General features: G+C 46.5%; 1 protein-coding gene across 2 annotated transcripts in view; it reads right to left on the bottom strand.

Annotated features, from left to right (window-relative positions):
• Nucleotides 1-22,938, bottom strand: part of LOC138582361 (glycoprotein-N-acetylgalactosamine 3-beta-galactosyltransferase 1-A-like) — a 345,304-nt gene extending 322,366 nt beyond the window's left edge. Inside the window, exon 1 of one of the 2 annotated variants that reach the window (XM_069653618.1) lies at nt 22,575-22,938. The gene's annotated coding sequence lies outside the window, so the exon portion shown is untranslated. The remainder of the gene's footprint in view (nt 1-22,574) is intronic. The other variant, XM_069653617.1, reaches the window with a different exon arrangement.
• Between the last annotated feature and the right edge of the window lie 233 nt (nt 22,939-23,171).

Genomic DNA, 23,171 nt, shown 5'->3' with positions numbered 1-23,171 from the left:
AGGTGGTGTATGCTGATAAAGCTGCTAGGTGGACTTTAAGAGAATTAAAGACCAACCCTGAATCCAATAGGTGGAGCATGCAAGTAAGATTGTGTGATGGAGTACACTCTAATGGGCTTATCTGCCTAGATTGACACCAAATGACTAATCTCTTCCACTTGTGGAAATAGCAGTGTCTGGTGTTCGGCTTCTGTGCTTCTTTCAGGATGTCCATACACCGTTGTGGAAGATTAAGGTGTCCGAACTCTATGGAGCCACGCTGCTAGGTTGAAAGAGTGAGGTTGTGGATGTAGTATTGACCCCCCGTGTTGAGTCAACAGGTTGACTTGGTACGGGAGTTATTATGGGGTCGCACATCGCCAGTTTGCGCAGATGTGGATACCATGGTTATTTCACCCACATAGGAGCAACTAGGATGAGTGTCATCCGTTCCCTGTGTATCTTGTTCACTACCCTGCTGATTAATGGAGTTGGGGGAAATGCGTAAGCTAATCTCCCTGACCAATTCATCCATAGGGCGTTCCCCTTGGAGTCTGGTAGGGGGAATCTGGACCCGAAGTCTGGGCATTGCTTGTTCTCTTTTGTAGCGAACAATTCTAGAGAGGGGTAGCCCCAAAGAGAGAAGATGTGGTCTACTATGTCTGCGTGCAGTTGCCACTCGTGCTCTCTTGGCAGAGGATCTCTGCTGAGAGAGTCTGCTATAGCGTTGAGTACCCCTGGAACATGTTTGGAGGATCCGGAAATCCCTCGTCCGAGTGCCCACTTTCATATTTTCTGCACCAGCTTGGACAGATTTGGAGAGTGTGTACCTCCCCGTTTGCTGACATAGAACATAGCGGTAGTGCTGTCTGTTAGGACTTGTACCGACTGGTTTGTCAGATGTTCTTCGAAGGCTTGTAGTGCCTTGAGAATTGCCAATAACTCTAGTATTTTTATGTGCCTTTGTGCAGTCTTTTGTGACCACAGTCCGTGTGCTGTGTGGTGAAGGTAGTGTGCTCCCCACCCGGAAAGTGGCACATCTGTTGCGACGATCAGCTGCTCTTCCGGTTCGTGGAAAGGTTTACCCTTGAGCAGATTCTCCCTTGACCACCAGCGAAGTTCTGAACCAGTGTTGGCGAAACAACCGCTACATCGTCCCACTGACCACTTGCCTGAGACCATTGTTTCGCCAACCACTCCTGCATTGGTCGCATGCGCAGGCACGCGTGAGAGACCAGTTAAATGCACGATGCCATCATACCTAGCAGACGCAAAGCTTTCCGTACGCTTATCCGGAGACTAGCTTGATACTGGGGTATTTGCTGAAGCATGTTTTGTACTCTTTCCATGAATGGGAAGGCTAAGCCTGTTTTTGTATCTAATACAGCTCCTAGGAACTGTTCCGATGTGTTTGGTACCAGACTTGACTAGTTTTTTGCGTGTTTAGCTTGCAAAGATTGCAAGTTTCTCTCGTGATCAGCCAGTCGTCCAGGTAAGGGTACACTGGGATTGACACCCTGCGTAGGTGCGCTGCCACCACCGCCAGTACCTTGGTGAACACCCTTGGAGCTGAGACTATCCCAAAGGGCAGCACCTTGAACTGGTAGTGTTGGTCTGCTACTTTGAACCGCAAGAATCTTCTGTGCGCTGGGAACATTGAAATATGAAAGTAAGCATCTTTCATGTCCAATGTTGCCATGTAATCCGCCCCTGTTTTAACAGAGGGATTACTTCTTGTAGCGTTGTCATGCGAAATTTTTGTGGCTTGACAAACTTGTTTGCAGGGCGCAGGTCTAGTACCGGGCGCATGGTCACATCTTTTTGGAACAAGGAAGTACGTTGAATAAATACCCTTGTTTACCTCGTTGTACGGCACGACTTCTATGGCGTCCTTGAGGAGTAGAGCCTTGACTTCCTCCAGAAGGATGAGTTGTTCTTCCTGTGATGGTTTTTTTCTGGGCGGTTTGATGGTCTTCCCTCGAGTTCTATACAGTAACCCACCGTCGACAGCACTCACTTGCCTGGTGTTATACCCTCCCATGCGTGGGTGAAAAAAGATATTCGTCCCCCGACTGGGGAGGCATAGGAGGGGACCTGTAGCAGGACGTCATTGCTTGGAAGGTGTCCCTCCACCTCTGGTAGGGGAACCTCTCCTTCCGCGAGCCCTGCGCTGACCTCTGGGGTAACCCTGGGTAGCCTGTTGGTTGGTGTTCCATGAGGAACATTGGCTTTGATTATATCCGGTGCCTCTGTGTATTTTGACGCCGAAAGCGAAAAAAATTATTTTATTGCCACCTCTTTGGCCTGGTTGTTTGTTTGTCAGTTGGCCAAGGGTTTTTAGTGTCTCATATTCTTCCTTGGCGGACTTTAGAGCGTCGTCAACTGCTTTACCAAACAACACATTCTGCTCACCAGGCATGTTGAGTAAGGTAGCTTGAGTTTCCAATTTAAACCCACCCCCACTGTCTAAGCCAGGCATGGCGTTTTAGAATTGTGGCTTCTGCAACTACGCGGCCAGTGTTATCCGCTGCGTCGAAGTTTTTCTTCAGAAGAACGCCAGCTGTAGCTCTGTCTTCGGCAGCCAAAAGGGAGAGTTTGGATTTAAGTGGCTCTGGTGCTGACTATGCCAGGGCCGTCACCTCGTCCCATTTGGTGCAGTCGTAGCTAGATAGTAAGGTGGAATTATTTGCTATCCGCGCTTGGTATGCCGCTGATGACTATCTTTCTATCCATGGCATACAGTTTTTTGCTCTCCTTGTCCGGGGGGAGCTTCGGAGGATTCCAAGGGGTACCAGCTCTCTTCCTGGTAGTGGTGCCTACCAAAGAGTCTGGCCGACTTTGTCCCCTTATATATAAAGGGTCGGAAGGGCTTCTCAATTCTGGGGTTTACCGCCCTGGTTTCATTAGGCCTGTCTAAGGAAGGCTGAATCCTTTGGACTGACTTAAGCAGGGGTACGAATTGGGCTGCGGGTCTTTTGCCGCCCAAAATATTTTCTGCAAAATCTTTTTCCTGTTGGATCTCTTGCGTTTCGATCCCGAAATGCTCTGCAGCCCTTAGGAGATTATCATTTAACAGGGGCTGATTGTCCACAGGGGAGTCGGGTAAAGTCTTGCGGGACCGGAGAGTCCATTGCAAAAACTACCGACTCTGTCATTTTGATTCTGATCGAGCCCCCAACGTCGTACTCATCGACGTCATCATAATAAGGGTCATCCTCATCCATGTATGCATCACCCCCTGCATCCAGGTCGTACAGGGCCAAGGAGAGGCTGGGAGTTTTGGGGACTGGCTCCACGGACAGTTCCACTGGGAGAAAAGCTCTTCTCTTAGCCGGTTGCGCTGGTATTTGTGACTGAGAGGCTGCGTCTCTTGTGTTTGAGCCAGATGTCTGGGTAGCAGGAGGCGTGTTGGCAAGATTTGTGAGAACATGTGGATGTTCATCGAAAAAATTAGCCAAACAAGTCATACGACTCATGACTATCAATATCCTTTGTGGACAATGAGGCGGAACTGGGGACAGCCCCTGGGTAGGCAGGGGTAGAGGTGGGATATAGCTCTTCCTCAAAAAGCACTTCCTCATTTACACAGATAGGATTAGGCTGCTCTACTTGATCAGACTCCCCATAGGTGTCTTGTGCAGGAATAACCACAGGTTCTGGGGTGGATGACTGCTGTCTTGGTCTGTCTCTCCTATCCCCTGAGTCCTTATCCTTAGAGGAGCTGGACTTGTGCTTTCTTTATGATCCCTGCTCTCAGAGGAAACTAACTTTTTTGGAGATAGGGGTGGAGGTAGGGCCCATGGGGGTCTGTTCATCAGCAGAACGGACCAATCCCGACTCCCTGGCTTTGTCCCCGGGGGTAGGTCGAGTCTCAGCTGAGCGACAATGGGAAATGATGGGAATATACATGTTTATGACCAGCCCCCACTCTCCCTACTGTAAGGCCAAGGCCGAAAGGGCCTTCCAAGGCCGGGTGGCACCGTCAAAATCTTCATCCAACTGTCAGCTTTGTAGTGTTCCTGGAGTCTTCACAGCGTCAGTAAAGGACAGAAAGAGATACTATCTTAATTTATAAAAAGGTCAATGGCGTAAGCCAAAATGCACTCCGCAAATATGCGACCGCTCACGATGGCGGGAAAAAACAATCTAAGGGACCTACACGCGTGAGGGATCATGGGTACAGGGGACGTCACAATAGGGATATTATTACTGGCACGCCCCTTTTCGACTTCCATTTTAGAGTTTCGAAAAACAACTGTAATACTCTGCAGCTTCCACTAGATGTCGGCATATGCATAGCATGTGATCTAAGCAGATTTCACAAGCATCAGAAAAGGTGATTATCGAACACATGCATACACACACTTATCAGCTTACAAAAGTAAAAAGCTACAAAAGAGGCAGAGCATATTAGCACTATGCAAGGTGTACGACAAGATCATAAGGAGGGGAAGCAGCAAAAGGGAAAACACCTGTTGTTGCCTCGGCCCACCATTAACCAGAAACAGAACAAGCACGACACAGGCTGCGACGCCTGCGCAGTCGTCAGCCTGTCTCCATTCAGAGAAAGCACCAATTCTGCACAGGCTCCAGTGCCTTCAGAGCCAACAGACTCAACCACAATTGGAACATATCCTGAAACACCCACTGCGGGATATACAAATCCCCAGTACAAACCCAGAACAGATTCAAAACCGACAGCATCCTGGGGCGCTGCAGAGAATAATAAAGGTCGAGATCCACTTATAACGAAGCTAGAAAACCAAGTGCGTATGGGATTTAGAAGAAGCTATTCAAAAAATGGAGGATGAGCTTCAAAGGGTAACAAAGAGAATGGAACGAGTGAGACTGTGTCCCGTAATAAATGCTGATACATGGACACCAGGGGAAGTATTGTTGAAAATGAACAGAGCAGTAATCAAGTATGTGAAGCTAGAAATGGAAGCCATGCAGACAGAAGGGAGACATGAGGTGAGCTTGTCACGTAGTGGGCAGAATAAACAAAACTTTGATGATGAGTCGCAAGCTGCATAAAGTGACAGATCAGGAGGGAGACGAGGAAGACTGCGCAACACAGGGAGAGCAAAGAGAAAGCACTCCATGTGAGGGGGAGACTTAGACCATGACCCTTTTCAATAGCAGTGGCAAGAGTGAAGAAAAGGGAAAAATGTACAACACAGGGTAAAAGGGGACCCAATTACCATTAATAAAGAAGGGGATGGGAAGACAGTATGTGCCTGGGCCACATATGGACAAAAACTACTTGGTAAAGACACTTCCCACTCTCACAACAGGAGCAGGAAAGTGGATCTATGCACTTGAAAAGCAGACAGCGGGAGTCACATTAGCAGTGGAAGATATGAGGAGCTTACTCATCACCAGATTAGGGGAACAGACAAACACTATTTGGGAAAAAGCAGGGTACTCAGGAGGTTGGTTAGACAATGATGCATACAATGGGGCTGCATTTAATAATTGTCAAGCCCATGTATATGATGCTCTGAGACGAGTTCCCGGACAAACCTGACATAGGATCAATCACAGGGTGCACAATGCGAGCCGATGAAGACCCAACATTATACATTCATTCAAGTCAGAAAATGTGGAGGGAAGAAACAGGTTAAGCATGGAATAAACCCATACCAATATTCTACCATGCGTTATGCAGGGGACTCCTAACAGAGGTACAAACTGAGCTAGATAAAATAGTGGGCATTAAAGCATGGGGTGAAATACAAGCACATATAGTGCACTACTGCAAGCAAACGCACAGGAAAGAAAAAGGAAGAACAAGCAGACCATGCAGAAGCAAAGTTAATGCACAAAAAAAGGCTAGCAAAGGTGAGAATGGAAGGAGCAGTCATTACGAAGGCCACAGATGGGTGACAAGAACAGGAACCCTTGCAAGGGGGGGGGGCAGGTAATTCAGGAAATGACAGATGAAACACGGGAGGGCTAAAAGGAGCCAGTGTTAGCTCCCAAAGAGAGCGAGGATGAGGATTTGGAGGTTTGAGGCCACGATTTTGAGGACCATGGTGGACATGTGGAATAATGGGACATGTAGCGGAAGATTGCCAAAGCAGCCCACCCATGCAATATCATCCAGGTGCACCCCCAAATCAGTATCTAGCCTATGATTAATCTTACAGTTCACCAGCATACAGGGATCTGCACAGCCACAAAATTCAGGTTCAATGCAGATAGCAGCCCCCCAGGGACGGTTGCATGTCATTTCACTGACCCCCTTTTTTACGACAGTGTTTTGCTGCTGGAGTTTTGCCAAAAAACACTTTTTTTTTAAACATTATTTTTGCCCCTTTTTCTTTTATTTATTTATTTGCTTGCCTTCCCACCTCCCCAACCCTTTATTTACCCTTTCCCACCCCCCCCCCCCAAAACATTTAGATGGGAATTTTCAGCAAACCTTCTGCGGCAAAACACCAGTCGGAAAAACGGGTGTCGTTAAAAGGACGCAATACCACAGGGACGGCCCATACAGTACCCAACCCCAAATACCGCACAGCAGGCACCTTCCCAAGCCATAACACAGCCATGAAAGCAGAATGCACTGCCACAAGGGGCAGTAACACATTAAGCAGGAGCATGTGTCATGGGAGACAATGTATTAACACTTGCGGGGACAAATATGTATTTACCGTAAGACAGCTCACAGTAAGCCCTGACATACCAAGTCCCATCAGTCAAACCTAAGGTGGGACTGAAGGGAGACAGGATGTTCACCTTCATGGTGGATACAGGAGCTACTATGTCCTGCATTAAGGAAGGAAGGTTTCCTTGGACCAACAAATGTATGGACATGCAGGGATTCTCTACGACTGTAACAAAGGTTTCTTTCACAGAAGACCTACCCATTAGCATAGAGACACAGCAAACTCTAGCACCATTACTGTAACGTACAGAGACACAAGTAAACCTACTAGGTAGAGACCTATTAAGTAAACTAAACATGACCATTTAATTCACAAAAGGAATAGGTTCTATGTGATATGGTCATGGGAAGATTATGTGGCCGAAAATACCATTTTGTTTTCCCTTAGCAACCCAGTTATATGCGGGGGAGACCCCCCACATCACCCCCATACACCCCTTACATTAAATGATTACCCTAACACGCCCCCACATATAATTGCGTTCAAAAGTGCAACAAAAAATATCTTTACGGCTGCAGGATTTTTGTCCGCAACCATTTTACTAGACACCCAGGAATAGTATGCACCGCACCTGGCATGCTCTATACCAGAGTAGCCGCAGTAGTACAAGCACTATGCAGTACAAATGCAATTCGAGCACTACCTATGCATAAACAAATGTTCATGTCTGCACTAACAGTTCTGATTGGATGACTATCAGGATTACAACACATGATATTTTGCTGGTCAGTGGAAAATTCCTATTTAGACCAGCAGTCCCACAAGAGAAGGCAATTTACATACAGATGCAGTGATCACCAGAAGAGATGCCATCCTCCTAACAGATAGAGAGGGAAAAGAATTGCGCACAGTACTATGCATAAACCCCACACTACCATTGAGAGATATAACTGACAAGCATTTATTCGCAGACAGGGAATCAGAAGGGGAAATACCGTTTATGGTACCTCTCTGGGTTGTACTACCATGTGACAATGTATACACATTTCAGGTAATATTAGTTGCAACAGCACAACCACCAAAACTGTATGAAGACTTGCCAGCAGTGCCCAGTCGACTATGGACAGGCAGCCCCCATGATGCTGGATTACTGAACAGCATTGGAGCAGTGAAAATCAAACTAAAACCAGATGTAGTACATCATAGTACCATCCACATCGCCATGCACATATACCCAGTGAAGGAATGGGGTTTTAAGACCGTGGGCCTCATTACGACTTTGGCGGTAGCCATGCCCTTAGCAAGGGCATGGCTGCCACCAAAACCGGGTCCGGGTTCCCTGAATGGGGAATTACCGGGCCATTCCAAGTTTGGAGGGCCCGGTAATTCCTCCTTCAGGGAACCCGGGCCCAGACCTTCCCCATTCCCTTTTGAGCCCCCATAGGGCTCAATGGGAATGGGTGCAGGGAGTTAACAACTGGTCGATTACGACCGGCCCGTTGTCAGCTCCTTGGTCACCTCGCGGGACCCGGTAAGGACGTCCCACGAGGGAACCTCGTAATCAGGCGGAATGGGTTTAATGGGTCCGCAGCCATTTGCTGCACCCGTTAACCCATTCCGCCAGGGTCGTAATGAGGCCCCGTGACTAAAATGTTCAAGGGAGAAAACACCGAAAATTATTTTTCCGAAAATAACTTTTGGTCTTCTCTCCCCTGAACATTTTAGACTTTGCCCTTGCCCCACCCCCTACCTACCTTGTGGTGGTACACTTCGTTGTGTGTCGCCTACTCGCTGTGTCCCTGCAGCCTGTTCCTTTTCACTTCTGTGAAAGGGTCCTTTCTTTTTTTAATTGTTTTTAACTTTTTATGGGAACGGCTGCAGGGGACACCCCCGCAACACCCACTCACAGTATAGTGAACAAAACGGTGCAGGGAACACCCCCACAGCCCTTGCCACCGAATGGGGGATTTAGTCAAACTTTTTGGCCAAATCTCCCATTCGGGATTTTAAATAAGGTATTTTTGGGTCGTTCCCCAGTGAAGAAGGCAAAAGGCTCATCATGGAGATTCAGACTTGATATCGAGCCTGAACAATATAGTAGAAGCAGAGTATCCATTAGTACCCAGCCTTAATACTGTGCAGCATCCTTGAAAATGCCACATACTTCACAGTGATTAACCTAAAAATGCATTTTTCTCTGCGCCCTTACACCCAGATTCCCAGTATCTTACTGTGTTTTCCCACTGCCAACAGAGGTACCAGTACACACGTTTACCACAGGAGTACTGCGAGTCCCTTAGTGTCTTCAATAGGGGCCTCCAGTTGGAGCTAGGGAACGTACAGATGCCAAGCACAGTGCTGCAGTACGTAGAGGATCTGCTAGTATGTGGCACCACAGAAGAACAATGCAGAGAAGGCACAAACTCTTACAACTTCTCGCAGACAAAGTATACAAAGTGGGCAACGAGAAGTTACAGTATTGCCATTAAAGTACTGTAAATAGGGCAGATAATTTCCTCAGCAGGGAGAAGAGCAACACCAGACAGAGCCACTGCAATCAAACACACCACACAGCCCAAAACAGTAAACTAGATGCAGCAATTCCTAGGGCTACGCAACTACTACAGGTCATGGATCTTTAACTATTCCACATACGTCAGGCTCCCGCTGCAGGCACTTAAAGATGCCCAGAAAAAGAAAGGAACCCTTCAATGGACAGGGAAGATGACAATGTTTTCATGACCTAAAATCAGCAATGCACCGCTGTTAGCAACACCAGACTACAATAAGCTATTTTATATGTTTTCACATGCCAATGGACAGGAAATTACAGCAGTCCTCGCACAGTTATCTTCCCAGAAACACAAGCCCCTAGCCTACTACAGTGGGCTCTTGGATCCAGTCATGCAGGGTCATTTCCCATTCAAACAGGCTCTGGCAGCCGCTGCATTTGCAATTCAGAACTCTGCCAACGTCACAATGGGTTGCCCAATAACATTATATGAGCATGCAGTTCACCATATTAGAGAGAAACAAGTCCACCTTCACCATACAGAGCGTCTGGGAATGAAATAATATTGCCCAAACAAACAACAAAGTTAGGTGCCACATTGTAAACTCAGCATAGTTTGTAGCCAAGCTTGTTGAATCACAAGATCAGATACATGACTGTACACTCTGAAGAGCCAGAAGACTGCAGCAGGGTGAGTGAGGATGTACTTTAAACAGGAGAAGTATTTTATGCAGACGGGTCAGCAACAATAAATCAGGAGAATGGTCAAAGGCACACAGGAACAGCAGGGGTAAGATACATGGACGTCGTGGAGGGACAAGAGGAGGAATACCAGGCAGTAATGCAAAAAACACTACCTTCATATTTCTCAGCACAAGCAGCAGAAACTATTGCACTCACAGAAGCACTTGAAGAGTCATCGGACAATGGCGTCACCATATAAAACAGATTCAGCTTATGTAGGATCCACATTACATTCAGGTCTATCAAGATGGAAGCGGACAGGGTACAAGAGATAGATGGATCACCAGTTCAGCATGCCGCACTATAAGCCAGATTAATAGATGCATTGAAATGTCCTCTCCATGTAGCGATTGTGAAGTGCAGAGCACACACCTAAGGAAAAAAATGCTATTTTGTGTGGAAACGCAGCTGCCAAACAAGCAGCTTAAAAGCCCTTTCCAATGGAAAGCAACTAACCTGTCATAGCAGTGCAACAGGAAGTTACCAGAATTATACAGCTCAGTGTGCATGGCGCACATTGTAGAGTTGCAGGAACAAGCACCAGCTGAAGAGAAAGCACCACGGGTGAAAAGATGATGCACATTATCGCCCACAGACATGGCATGGAGACAAAACAGCACCAATTAAGTAGTAATGCCTTTGGAACTACTAAAGGTTGCCATAGGCCAACTCCACAACCCAAATCATTCATCTAAGCAGCACATCGCTGCAGACATCAGCGAGGAATGGTTCGTACTGAACCACGCAGAGCAAGTGGATAGATGTGTGGCCAATATCACCACTTGCCACATGCTCCTCCCTGGATACACATTAAGAACACTCAGGGCAACATTACCCCAGCGACCAGGGCCTTTCAAGGAACTCCATGTCGACTTCATTGACATAATGAACAGGTGCAGTACTTATCGCTGCATGACAGTTATTGCATGCCCATTTTCCGGATGAACTGAGGCTGGTCCATATGTGAACGCTGATGCAAAATCCACAGATCCATTTCTGATCAGAGGTATTTCCAGGGTGGGGAATATGCAGTGTGCCGAGGTCCGAACAAACAAATTCTTTAACGAGATTACAAAATTACTGGTTATCAAACACAAGCTCTGCACAGCGTACCACCCACAAGCCAGCAGGATTGTTTAGAGACTGAATTGCTGATTGAAGAATGCATCTAAAATATGTGCAATGCTAAAGAAGAGCTGGCTTCTGGCTTTAGCACTCTTCAGCCTACGCAACCAGCCAAGCAAGGACCACCAATTGTCACCACACGAGGTGGTGCCGGGTAGGCAGGTGCACATGCCTGTTGCCCCAAGGTAAACAGTGACAGACGTTCACAAGAGAGTGGATATCCATGGGGACCAGAAAGTAACCCTTTAACTGCAGAGTACGAGGTATTGCATCCGCCGCAGCACTTAACTTTGGGGGGGTGGATTGCCTCCCCCCCCGTTTCAGCACTGACACTCCTGACACCAGCTGTGAAGGGGGGGGGAGGGCTCTACCCTTTCCAACAAGCCCTCCCACAAGCAGATTGCTGGTCGAGGATCAAACTATCCTCGACCAGCAATCCCCACTGTACCACCCGAAAATGTATTTTGGGGTGAGGGGCACCCAGGCCAAACAGCCCCACCACCCCCAAGGTGGCACAATGTTTTGCCTTCTTTGGGGGCAGGTGGGTGATGTTTTGCACCCATTTGCTCCCAATGAAGGCAAAACAACATATTGCACTATGTAAGTAGGCACACTTGGGGCATCAGGTGGCTATCCTTGTGCCTGTGGGGTCAGCCTTCTTAGGAATGCTCCCAAAGAGAGGCAGATCCTTTCTGCTCACCTGGGGGGGGGGCAGAACTTAGGGCCTGCCACCATTTTGCAACCCCTGGGAAGCAGAAAGGCGCCCTAGGCCACAAGGGAAATGATTTAGGGGGCACCACCCTGAGGAAAACAGCCCCACCTCCCCAAAAATGTCAACAAGATGGCACAATGTTATTTTGCCTACTTTGGGGGCAAATTTTGCCCCCCCACCCAAGGACGGCAAAACAACATCCATGTAGAGTAGCAAACTTGGGGGCCTCAAGGGGCTAGCCCTGCGCCTTTGGGCCTGCATCCTCAAGAATCCCCCAAGGAGGTGCAGATCCTTGCTGCTTGCCTGGGGGGGGGCTGAATTGTGGGTCTGGACCCATTTTGTCACCCCTGGGAAGTAGCAAGGGCCACTAGGGAAATTATTTTGGGGGCGAGAGACCCCACCCCATCTAGCCAAATAGAGCCCCCCCACCCCATCTTAACATTTTCCAGTATGATGGCAACATGTTTTGCATTTTTTGGGGGCAAAGTGGTGGTGTTTTCCACCGATTTGCCCCGCATGCTAGGTAAAACATATCACGTTGTACAGAGTGGCAAACTTGGGGGAATAAAGGGGCTGGCCTGCGCACCAGTGTTGTGCAAATCCCCCGAAGAGGTGCACATCCTTGCTGCTTCCATGTTGGAGCAAAGTTGGAGTTCAGGACCCATTTTGTCACTCCTGGGTAGCAGCAAGGACCACTAGAACACCAGGGAAATAATTTTGTGGGTGGGGCCTCCCACCCGCACACTCACTTCTGGGGATGGGGGGCCCCAACCACACCCTCACCCCCTTCTGAAAATTGTTACAAAAGGTGAAAATATTGTTTTGCCTTCAGATGGGTGCTGTTTTGCACCGATTTTCCCCCCCAAGGAAGGCAAAAACAACATTCTACTCCATGTAGAGTAGCATATCTGCGGACATCAGTGGGCCAGCCCTCCCACAAATTCCCCCCACACCCCTAAGGAGGTGTACATCCTTGTTGCTTCCCTGGGGGGGGGTGGAAGGACATGGCCCATTTTGCCACCCCCTAGGATGTAGCAAAGGCCAACAGGCCACCAGGAAAATGATTTTGGGAGTGGGGGGAGGGAGGGGGGCTCAGTCCCAGAGAGCCCCGATAGGGACCCCGTAACTTCCCAGAGGGAAAGGCTCCAGTGCTGCCCAGCCAGAGCTCCAGGACGGCCGGGGCTGCTGCCCCCGGCTTTGGACAGGTCGACCATCCCGAAGCCCAGCGGAGGTCCCAAGAAGCCCCGGCAGGGTGCCCATTCCTCCACATAGTGAAAAGCTCCAACACGACTCGGCCAGAGCTCTAGAACGGAAGAGGTTGCAGTCTGTCTTGCACGTGAGTCCGCCCCCCGTCAGCCCAGCGGTGGTCATTTCATGCCACATTACAGATTTTCCTTCCAGGGAGGGACCAGGACCCTGCTGGGGCTCCCCATGACTGTCGCCCGGTCACCCTAGGGCTCTGGCCAGGCTGCATTACAGCTTTTTCCTCCGGGCAGAACAGGAACCCTGCTGGGTCGCCCCATGACTGCTGCTGGGCTGAGGTGCGGTCGACCCATGTGCAAGGCAGACGACCAAGGCCATGGACAGCACCCCTGGCCGTCCTAGGGCTCTGGCCGGGCTGCGTTACAGCTTTTCCCTGCGGGGAGGGAATGGGACCCTGCCAGGGCTCCCATGAATGTTGCTGAGCATGGGGGTGGCCGACCCATTGAGAGGCAGACGCCAAGGCCAGAAGTAGTACACCTGGCCTGCCTGGAGCTCTGCCCATGTCACATTGTTTTGCTAGCGTTTCAGTCATTTCCCAGTGGGAAATGTCTTTTGTTTGTCACATTTACAACTTTGCAGTGCATTCTGGGTTAGAAATGCTAGCGCGATTCACACACGTGATGGCTCTGTGCATTCCAACGGGTCTCTTATTTTCAGAAATGCAGGGGGGGTTCCCTGGTTTCCTTGGTGGCTGTGACACCCCAGGCCCAAATCTGTGGGGCAGAATGAATCTTGCTTTTTCAGAACAGTTGACATACCAATGGTTTACCCTTTTTCTTTTCCGCCCAGGTAAGCACACCCACGCATGTGAGGTACCATTTTCATCGGGACACCTGTGGGAACATGGGAAGGCAGGACATGAGTTGTTGCCCACGTGGTTCGGTGGTTTCCTGGTCACAAATGTCTCAAAACTATGTTATTTTCCCCACATGTTGCACTTCGGTGGGCATTCTGGGTAATGCATTCAAGCGTGATTTACGCAAGTTAAAACTCTTTGGATTCCCACAGGGGTCTTCTTTTTGGAAACGCATGGGGTTCCCGGTTTTCCGTTTTGGCTGCGACACCTCAGGCCCAAATGTGTGGTTTGTCCAAAAGGCCAAATCCAGTCTTCCGCCAGGGTGTGGTGTACCAGTGGTTTTCCTTTTGCACCCAGGTCAGTGCACCCACACGTGAGGTGCAGTTTTCATCACTGGGACACCTTTGGGAACGTGGGATGGTAAGACGTGCGTTTTATTTTCGTTGTGATAACGTTTTATACATTTCCTACTGTGGTTTGTTACACAACCCTTTTCATTCCCTGAATGTGTCCTACATTAAGTTGCTGATTTAGGCACTGAAAGCTTTTGTGAGCTGCGCAAGTCACCTTTCCTTCAAAAGGTCAGCCTGTGCCCTTTCAGAAAATGTATGCTTGACATTCTTCATCAGATTGGTTTTCGTTATTTTCAAATGCCAAGTACATCAGTTTAGGACATCAGCATACAAATAGTGTGTACCCTGGATTGGTTTTCGGCTCATGGTAATGCTTGTTTTGGTAAACATTACGAACAATGTGCGTTTTCCTGACTGGAAGAGTCGGGGAAATGTGGTGGTACATTGCTTTACAGAAAATTAATTGAAGCCATTACCATACAAGTGCAAACATGTCAAGCACATACTTTTATTTCTGTCTTTTTTTTCAAATTGTTTGCCAAACTATTAGAATTTTGGGTACATAGTTGTTGCCCAAAGTGCGCAAATGACCCCCCTTCCTGAACTTTGAATTCCATCTACTTTTCAGAAATGTATGCCTTTCTGTGTTCCCACTGAGCTTTCCTACCCTCCCCTTCCATTCTGTGCAAGCATGTTCTATTAAAAATAAAAAAGGGAAAACTCACCTACCTCCCACAAAACTGAAGGTACACTGACGAAAAATAAATGTTTTTGTTTCCACTCAACCTGTTCTTGAAGGCTTGGCAAATGGAGAGTTCAGAACTGCAGGCCTTTTGTTCCTAGCTCTTTTAAGAAATAAACCACAGTCTTCTTTGTAAATCACTTCATTGGCATTGTATCAAAAAACACAACATTGACACTTAATTATTTTCTCACAGCCGCCACAGCAAACCACAAAGCCTTGGTGGCGATATGATTGCCTGCATGTGGGAAGAAAAGGGTGCACATTTGGCAAGGATATCACTTGTAGCACAACTGTTACAAGGGATTGAATGCCAACATAGCGAAATGTCCAAAAACAAGGGCTCAGCACTGGGAGGAAAACCCCTCAGCAGTTAAGGGTTTAAAGCACATCTTAAGAATCTGTCAACATGCGCAAAAGTTTTGTCTCATCAGGTAACAACCAAGGTGCACTACAGGGCCCCAGAGAACTCAAGCAAAACAGGAACGACACAGCCCACACAGCTATACCCATACGACCAAGTATACACCAGACCGCTACACAGCACAACCGGACTTGGAAGAATCCCAAATTCACCAGTCCCTATAAAGTAGTCTATGCCACCTATGCCAACTGCGGTGAAGCTAAAAGACAAACGCGTGGGTGGACCTGTCCGATGTGAGAAAAGATAACAGCACAGCAACAGAGCTCCAACAAGAAGCAGACACTGGAAACAGCACCAACAACCAAAGTTGAGTAGAGACTATGACATTTTATCTTAGAAGAGTACGACCATTTGGGCGAACAAGAGCTGAGAGGTAGAAAAAAAGCAAAAAGGTTGATACAGCTGTGTATAGGTATATATTGTTTGTTTTTCTCTCTTGTTTCGTATTCTATAATGCAACTGACAGTAGGGATTAGAAATAGGAATAGTAATGAGTGAAATTATGAATGCAAGAGCACTTCGAGCTAACCTCGTGACCAGACAAAAAGAAACCATCAAAAAGAAGGAAGCATAAAAGTTGAAATTACAGGTGAACATCATTCTGAAGGAGTAAACATTGGTATAACACTATGAAAGAAACAGGTAGAGCCCAGTATAATGACATGTTATGTTTGCTGGCTTATCCCGCATGTGGTTGGCACCCCCAGATTGTTCATAGCCAGAGAGGTGCAAACATTAGAGGCACAGTGCTTGGCACATTCAATACTCTACAAGTTACAAGGGTAGTTCCAGGGAGACCCAGTACAAATAAGGCTTGAAGAAATCGACAAAAGCAAATGTGAAGGGAAAAAAGGCAGAGAATACAACAAATGTGCAGTAAGACCCCAGCTGTATATATTTAAACAAAAAAAAGAAAATGGGTGAAGAAGCAAGCAGTGTTTAAAGCAGGGCGACTGGTGGTGTACGCAGAAGATGTGATAAAGGATGTAGATGGAAAATGCAGAGAAGTACGGGCATCATATGTCAACAAGTTAAAGAGTTTGCAGCAACGCGAACAACCACTAAAAGCGGTCACTTAAAGACAGATTTAGAAATACCGCTCCGTGACCGCACAGAGCGGTCTTTCTAAATCAAACTGTCACGCCCCTGCCGCACACGAGTGCACGCAGGGGCTGACAGGCAGGTCGGGACATGGAAGCGCAGGACCAGGAGAACGGGTAAGTGTGTGGGTGTGTGTGTTTTGGCTTGGGGGAGTGGGTGTTGGGCTGGGGGTTTGTACATGCATGGGTGTGTTTTGGTCTGGGGGACAACAATGGGCGGCTCAAAAGACAAAGACCTCCAAACAAAAGAAAAAATCTGTCTTTCTCTTGAGACCTTTAAAAAAGAGGTCTATTCACATAGAACCATAGAAGCACAGGCACTCAATCGATTTCATTTTGTTTCAGATGCAAATGAAGCATGCCCATGGGTAAAAACATCATGTACAATAAGACTCACCATGACAGCAATGCAAGACGGCAAAGCCATCATAATGGATATTTTTGGCAGTGAGGGACCAATGCCTACTGCAATCTACTGTCATCATGGAACGGGGGGTGCTCCCTAGTGAATCTGCATCCCCCAGTGCTTTTATCCCAGAAGAACACATTTCAATTCCAAAAGGTAAACCCAGTCCCCTGTTGAGCCCCCAACAGTAAAAAAACAGAACAGTTCTCAGACATTGTCAAGTAGAAAATGATCAAATGATTTTATCTAAGAAGGAGACAAAGCCCTGGAAGAGTTACCAACGCAGTACTGCCTCTTCACAAAGACGGAACTATTCTTTGAATCCTTGTTAGAACCTGAAATGCAGGCTGCCACAAATGCCAAATTGCTCCATATTGTCCACTGGGACCGGGTTCAGATTGCCAATGCAACAGAGCATGGTCTCAATGCTGTGTGAGAAGTGATGTGGGTGCTTAGGATCATGGCATTGCAGAATTGTATGGCGCTTGACCTCACCGCCATAGAGGGTGGCGACCTGCAAAAAGATAGGAAGTACATGTTGCACATACGTGCCTCCAAATGACCAGGACAATGGCTTGTTGTCCATAGCAATAAAGGCTTTACATCATCTAAAGATAGGTAATGGCGAGCAAAGAGGAATCAAAAAGAGCAATACTGGTTTACTGAAATATTGTCCTGTATGCCGAACTGGTTGACAAATGTGTGTTGTGTAATAGTACCCATTCTAATCTTTTTAACCTTAATTTGGAGCCTCAACTAAGTAATAATAATCTGGTGTGTGTCTCGGAGACAGTGTGAAGTTACTTGCAGTTAGGGTAGAGGATGACACTTCTCCTTGGACACAGCCAAGGTTGAGATAAAACCAAAACCCAGAATGGTGCAAATAGAGCACATAATAGGCCTGCCAGAAAACCTTTGGACACCACTTCCTGATCCTGAAAATGACCTTGAATGTTACATAGATCCCACAGCAGGTGGAGATTGCAGTTTTTTAAAATGTAGTCCCTGAGATTATGCAAGGAGGGCGGGGGTCCCAAAATATGGGTCCCAAAAGGATAAACATGATTGAGCAAGGGAGCAAGAACTAAGGTACAAGGAGTATGGAGAAATGTGTTACGGATGGAACAGAAGTGGTGGAAATGTTGGGATGAACGTCCAACGTACTACACGTGAGAGAAAATATAAACAAAGAAAGCCCATGAATCACGAGTCTGAAACCACACTGAAGGCCAGAGGCCAAGACATCAGACATGACACACTGACACTCCGGCCACCTCCCTTCGGTGCGAGATAGTAGTTGCCAGCAAGACACACACATACATTTAGAATTTAGTTCATTTAGGATGCTGGCAGCGATTACTAACATGTAGGCAAACATTAGGCTTAATCAGGCATGCACACACAAGTAAGCAAGACAAAGACACAAGAAGTGCTTCAAGTAGTCATATAAGCAATCATTAGAAACACTAAAAAAGGTAGCAAATATAAGACGCTGTGATATGATGGGGTATTTATAACACGCTTAATACTCAGAGGTTTCTAAGCGCAGACCCGGGGATCGAAGATGTGGTGCTCCGTGTCGTCTGGCATCCAAGGCGGGCACGTTCCCCCTGAGCAAAGATTGAGATTGATTTGCAGGTAATTTAGATTCAATATGCCTCAGAATTCACACAGTAGGTTCCAGCTCACATTAGAGACGCACAGACAAGGTCAGCAGCCCCATACAGGGTGCAAAGACTTGCTGTGATTGGTCAGCGCAGTAAGGCAAAGTTCATTCCCAAGCTCCAGATGAGGAGCAAAGATTTAATTAGGTGTTACAACTTTGTGAAAATCACATGAAGAAGAGTTCAAGAGCTTCACATGTGATGGGCAAGAAGCAGAAGGGCAACAGGTTCCCAGGCCCTGAGTAAATGAAACATGTAACAAGTCATATGCCTATCTTGTGCTTCAGAAACTAGCAAGATGAAGGTCACAGCTGCAAAGAATAAGAACTGAGCAGACAAGTGCATATGACAAGTTGATCAGGGAGAAGATACATACTGCCCCAGTAGCAAAACATCCACAAAGGAGTGGAATCACAAACATAGAACACAAGCCCTCAGGCTAGGAAGAAACCGATATTCAGGACCAAGAGAAGCCAAGGGTTTCTTGCACATAAAAAGAGAATATATTAAAGATAATACATTGATTCCCGACAACCCTCAAAATATAGACATGCACAAGTAATAGGGCCATACACTTCCATGCATTCAGAAATACACCATTTAGACGTACATATTTTCCCAGAGCAAGAGGCCAAGAAGCATGCAGACACATCATGAGAAAGGAAGTCGAAGGATAACATGTTTTCAACGAGAAGTCCCAATATTAACTGCCCATTGAACAGTCACAAGGGTGAGAACAGTAAGTTGGTACCAACCTTCGCGTCTCATGGGAAAGGATGTGAAGCATTCTTTTTTGTTGCCAAACTGTTCACACCTAACAATTCTATTGGTCAATTATGATGGAAGCGACCCTCCAAAGGGCATACGCAGGGCCATAGTCAATCAGTCAAGCTGTATGTGAAACATTGTAACCTTTCAACTGTCCAATCAAAAATGGTGTGAAACAAGGTGACCCCATTAGGAGATCATTACCACAAGGTAGTCATTAGAACGGTCACGTTGATAGGATAAGCCAATAGGGCTAGGTATTGTATAGAATCATCTTTAGAGCAACTAAGACTGTCCAATCAGCGAATATGAATGTTCATACATCTTGAAACATTGTATAAAAACGTACACTGTGACTCATTAGAAAAGTTGCCATGTAATGATGTAATGATTTGTGGATTGTTCCCAGCTGCGATTGCATGTAATAAACTTCTGTTTTTCTTGCTTGCGTGCACTTTTTTTGGCTCATTGGATTACTTTTATAATATTGATTTTTGGGACTCACCCTACAGCAGTTCGAGAAGCATCTGCATTTAATACTCATAGCTGATCAGCAAGGAGAATGCGGACATCAAGTACATCCTCCCAGTCCCATCAAGCAAATGCATGAAAACCTCATGCTTTGTAATTTACTGACATATCTGCCACTGAATTACAATCGCTTTGCTCTACCCATTGAACAATCAAAATGAGCCCCAGAGTGTCCCCTGACGCCAGGCCCCTTACTGATCGCACTCTGACCTAACTGGACCACCGCACGACAGCGAAAGCCCTTGTAGAAAGTCATAACACTCACAAGTTTTAAGAACTTGTCTGCCAAGTTATTCTCAATAAGTAAACAAGTCTCCAAACCCATTATTACTCTTTTCAGTTTCCTTCTCAACTCCAGCAAGCAAGGAATCAGAGTGGCTGCCAAGCCTATAAAAAGATCTAACTTACAAGAGCACACATTTGGGATGGACGTGACAGAACTAATCATTGCAGCTTCAGGAGTCGGGAGGAATTTCTTTTTCAGCCTCCTTGACCAAATCCTGAAGGACCCTTTTCTGGGAATTTGAATGTTCAGAGCTGTCTCGCATCAAATATTGCCAATCAAGGTTTCCCATGCATCTCAAGCTGATCATACGAATGCAGGTAAACGCCCCATGCAGGGTTCGAAATTGCTGGGAGAAATGTAGCTCCTGTTTCTAGCCCAGATTTAAACAAATGGCTACCAGCAGCTGCTTTTGGCTCCGCAGGCCAACTGGTGCCTTACAAGTATACATAAATTAACATTATATTTGAGAATTATATGAAGAAATAGGACACATTTAAACATAAAGGATCATACATAGTGGCAAAAGAGAAAGTGTGCCTCTCCTGTGGAAGTTAGATTTGCTGTTTACTCGCTCCAAGTTCCCCAGCTGTATTTCCTAACTACTGCCTACTGGGTGATGCCCCACACCAAGAAGCTGTTTTTAGCTCCTGCTCATTGAATCTTAATTTTGAACACTGGAGTAAAACATCTCCTAGCAAGTCGTGCATCCCACGGGAGGCTAGCTCAGCGGCAACGTGTTCGCCTTGGAAGCAAGACGGTACGGAGCAACGCAGGTTTGATCCCCGGGTCCATGCTAAGAAACCTCTGGGTATTAAATAACCAATCACATCACTGTGCACCATGCTCCCCTTCTTCCTTCCCTCTACATGTTGGTGTCTGTCACAGGGACTCTTTCCCTTGCCACAGCCAAATGCCAGCTCTTTTGTGATCTTCCCTGGTTGGCCCCCACTGATATATGCAGACCCTTTCCATTTCTTTGGCCCAACACATCATAAACATATAAGTTCCTGGCTGTTTCCATCAACAACCAAATATTGCGTTGCCTTGTCTTGCCCACCTCTTTTAGGTGTACCAGGGTTAAAATGCCTTTCGGTCACAACATACATGGGGCCAGACACTTCGAAAACCTTTGTTTTTCCTTAATTTACTTAATTGTGTGTGATTCTGTAATGGACTGGGAGGGTAGCTTGAGGGCAATGTGCTTATCTTTCTTTGCAGCAAGACAATGCAGAGCAACACAGCTTTGAATCCCGTTGCCCGTTTAGAGACTGGTCTCCGGTATTAAGCGCATAATAAAAGTGTAGTTAATTGCAAACAGCATTCCCAGTATCACCCATAGTTGACAAGAGTTGATAGCTGCAACAACATGACTGACGTATGTGATTGGCTCCTATTTGAGCATTTATTCGTCAAAGAAGGATACTTCTTTTGTGATTTAGCAGAATTATAATACAGTTTATTCATGAAAAACTAACTTGGATATCGGTAGCTTTCAGCAATGAATATTTCTCCACACAAAGAACCAGTCTTCCGATTAGATTACCAAATCGGATGCCTTTGCATTCCTGGTACATATAAATTGGTCTGCATCTTTCGGTTCAGCAATTAAGAGAAAGCAGATTCCATGACAAGGCTGTCAGGGTCAAGGTGACTCGAAGTAGTAATGCAGGAGGGGAATCTATGTTGCTCTTTAATTTGAGGTACTTATAAAATCCTGGGCAAGAGGCCCTGCCTCCTAAATCCAAACTCCCAATCCCTCACACAGTGGTGCCAGAAGACCTCAAGCAGGATAAACGTTATCCCTTAAAGTGGCGTAAACTTTCAGTATGGCTATATAAAGCTTCCTGGAGGGCTGGCAGCGTAAGTCCTAATTTTTCGCGTATACTCAGCTCGACTGCCAACAGAAAAGATACATTTTATCACCCCCTCAGAGACAATCTATTTAAACCCCTGGAGTGAGTCATTTGACACACAATTGCGTTTGTATCGTATGGATTTACTTCGAATGTGTATATGCATATCGACCTTTTGTTTCACACGATTCAGAGAGATTTTGCCTTTTGCGCACAACAAACATTTTCGGTTTTGCGTCTTAAAACATGTACTTTGTGTTGCACAGAAATAGTTTTCACGTCCTCTCACACCAGAAACTTCCTGTTGTGAGCAAAGCAGGACCATTTTATGCCAGGCAAAGCAGAGGCGTGTTGTGTCGCTAACACCCCAGCGAGGTACTTCAAATCCCCATCCTAATGCCCCAAGAACACTAACTTTGCAAGAAAAATAAAGGACAGGGACTATATATTAAAGTACACACATTATTGATACAAATAAGGTATGTGTGCAAGCAACAAATATAAAATAACATTAACCTCAAGCAAAACACATCAAAAGGTCGTGACATTCAACACGTTGCTTCTAATACTTGAAAAACATCAAAATATGACGGATTTATTTATTGCATTTATATGCAGCGCCCAATAAGTGTCACGGCGCTGATCTTCGCACAAAAGGCAAGTAACAATAATAGGTGATGAAAAAGTCAAAAAAAATGCGTTTACCTTTTTTCTTGTAGTGGGCGCTGGACACATGCTGTCCTGGCACGGGAGTTAGTCAGAAATTCGGGGTTACCTGGCAGATCTGAGGGAAGTTGTTTGTAAGGTATTGATAGCCTGCAGTGAGATGTGCAGGCTGGGAGTAAAGTGAGATTCAAGGGAGTTGAACGAAGGACATATGTCCTGCTTATAAATTAACAGGACATTTGAGGTTTGTACACGGTTGCTTTGGCCTCTATGTAATGAAGAAGAATATTGAAGTTCAAGGAGCTACCCTGCTATGCCCAGTTTTCAAGTAACCCGTACTGTTCTAATACCTATGTGTGCACTGCGCCGACTGACATCTGATAGCCTGAGGCAAGGAAGAACCACCCTGTTCCAGCTGCAAACTGTTCTCTGATTGGTTAGGGCTAGCCTGCGAGCTGATTGGCGCACGCTTGAGAAGTTCATTTACTCTATTCCCGTCCCACTTTTGCTAGGGGTGGAGCGAAAACGAAGTTATCGTATCATGTGTCATTGGAACGGATAAAACGCGTTCTTCGTCTACTCCAATTTTTTCTAAGGTCCTCTTTCATCTTCGGACAGTACATTGACAAAATCACT

The sequence above is a fragment of the Ambystoma mexicanum genome, chromosome 3q, assembly GCF_040938575.1.
Source record: "Ambystoma mexicanum isolate Mex_15411 chromosome 3q, UKY_AmexF1_1, whole genome shotgun sequence".
In the NCBI taxonomy this organism is placed as follows: Eukaryota; Metazoa; Chordata; class Amphibia; order Caudata; family Ambystomatidae; genus Ambystoma; species Ambystoma mexicanum.
Note: the sequence above shows the minus strand (reverse complement) of the source record. Positions and strands in the feature narration are given on the sequence as shown.